Source organism: Protopterus annectens, chromosome 3.part1 (assembly GCF_019279795.1).
Source record: "Protopterus annectens isolate FY-2018-M chromosome 3.part1, PAN1.0, whole genome shotgun sequence".
Lineage (NCBI taxonomy): Eukaryota > Metazoa > Chordata > Ceratodontiformes > Protopteridae > Protopterus > Protopterus annectens.
In genome coordinates this window covers 1,093,630,691-1,093,633,190 of record NC_056732.1, presented here as the reverse complement: position 1 = coordinate 1,093,633,190, position 2,500 = coordinate 1,093,630,691, and positions in this window count along the sequence as shown.

The following is a 2,500-nucleotide window of genomic DNA, read 5'->3' as shown; positions in this document are numbered from 1 at the left end:
TGCTTCAACAAAGTATAGGTTCATAGGTAGGTACTAGGTATCTGCCCGAAGGCATTTATAAGCATAGCTGGAATGTGTTGGCTTTCGGCGTCCCATTAGATTAGTTCCCTGTGCATCTGTCTAGCAGAGCCATTGAAGTGATCCCTGGGGTAAACTTTCTGTTTCCCATCCACTTGTCAAGGCTTCTTTTGAAGAGGGTTAGTGAGGAGCTCTGCCTAATGTAGATTGGAATCTTGTTCCAGAGCATGGGAAGTCTCTGGGACAGGAATATATCCCTCCAGCACGTCCTATTTATTGTTGTGGTGAGGTTTAGATCCCTGGAGCATGTGGCTCGAGGGGATATGGTTTTCTTTAGGTGGAGCATGTCCATCAATTCTGGTTTGGACATGGCCTTGTATTTCAGGCAGAGATCACCTCTAAGTAGGCGGTATGCAACCGAGTACAGCTGGAGTTTCTTCAGTCGAGCTGCATAGGCCAGTGATCCTCTTGGTGAGGTACTTCTGTGGTCTTTCCAGTTGTTGCAGGTGTCTTGTAAGGTACATCCCAAATGGGACATTGGACTCTATGATGGGTCTGATGAGTGATGCGTAGAGGAGCCCAATGACCTCTTTCGATCTGGATGCAAACCCTTTTGTGATTAGGTGGGCCACATAGAACGATTTTCTAACCACTTTGGTAATGTGATTATCAAAGAAGATGTTACTATCTACTTGGGTTCCCAGATCCCTTATTACGTCTTCTGTATTTAGGGGGCTACCACCTATGTGGCAGTTTGTGGGTACTTTGTTTTTTCCAAAGGGGGTGACTATGCACTTTTTGGCATTTAGCTTGAGGCCATGGTTTTGACACCAGGTATCTGTCTCAGTGAGTCCCTTTTGGAGGATGTCTGTGTCAGCCGGAGAGTCAATTATAGCCCCTAGTTTGCAGTTGTCTGCGAACTTGGTCAGCCATAGTCCTCCTGTGCTTGCCTGTACCTCTGAGAAGTATATGCCAAACAGGAGGGGTCCTAGGACTGAGCCCTGGGAAACGCCATTTGTAACCGGTTTAGAGTCAGACCTAGCTCCCGCAACTCTTACCATGTGGGTTCTGTCCATGAGCCAGTTGACAACCCATCTCGTGATGGAGGTGTTTATGTTAAGGCTGGTGAGCTTGTCTATAATACCTGAGTGAGGAATGGTGTCGAAGGCCTTTGCGAGGTCTAGGTAGGCTGTGTGGACCACCTTTTCCTTGTCTATAGCCTTGGCAACTGTCTCAAAGAAGTCTACCAGGTTTAGGAGGCATGATCTGCCATTAACAAAGCCGAACTGGGTAGGGTCCAGTGTTTGGAGGTCCCCAATCTCTCTTTTAATGAGATCCATGTTGATACGCTCCATAGCTTTGCAGACCAAGCTATTCAGGCTTATAGTGCGATAGTTCCCGGGGTCCGTTGTGGCTCCACCTTTGTGGAGCGGACTAACCGTTGCTGTGCACCACTCTGTGGGCACTTAGCCTGTGGAGAGGCAGAGTTTAAACAGTGTGTTTAGGTGAGAGGTTAGTTCATCTTTGAGCTTGTGTAGGACGCAGCCTGGGACACCGTCCAGTCCCATTGATGCTGTGCTTTTGGCTTTGAAGAGGGCTGTTTTAACCTGAGTGTCTGTGATTTCAGGGGCACTACATTCTTCTGGTATAGTTATGGGCCCTTTTGGGGATGAGAGGGGGCTAAAGTTTGCACTGAACCTGTCTGCCAGGATGTTGGCTATATTGGTCGGTTCAGTGTATTTTGTGCCATTCTGCACTAACTTTGAGCAGATCTGAGAATTGCCACTTAGATTCTTGACATAGCTAAAGAATGCCTTGTGGTTATCTTTGGAGTCCATGGCAATTCTTTCTTTTGAAGTTAGCCTTGGATGATTTTATGAGGGAACATAGTTTCTTGCTGATACTGATAAGGGATGTCTTCCCTTCTTGGGATTTTACTCTTTTCTGTACTAGTTTCCTCCTTCTATTGTATAGCTTGTTTATGGCAAGGGTCCAAAAGACTGGTTTCCTTTTCTTGGAGGAGTGAGTCTTGGTTTTGTTTGGGATAGCACGATCCATGCATTCTTGTAGGTACCCATAGAGTGCATTAGTAAAGGATTTTGCAGCTTGGACAGTGTTATCCTTTAGTATGGGGGCTTTGAAACTTCCCACCTCGGTCTTAAGTAACGTGAAGTTTGCTTTTGAAAAGTTTTTCACGGTGTTTTTTTTGACTGGGGGTGGTGGAGGAATGTGGATATCTAGAGCTATTAGTTTATGGTCAGATCTAACCAGCAAGGGGTTGACCTCCAGTGTAGAACACCGGTCGCCCATGTTGGTGATGACCAGGTCCAATATGTTGTCACCTTTTGTGGGGGTGTTGACCAGTTGATCCAGGGCATTTGAGTTTATAAATTCTAGGAAATGCTGGGTAAGGGAGTTTGTACTTGAGTAGTTCTCCCAGTTAATGTTTGGGTAATTGAAATCACCCAATATCAGGGTGTTT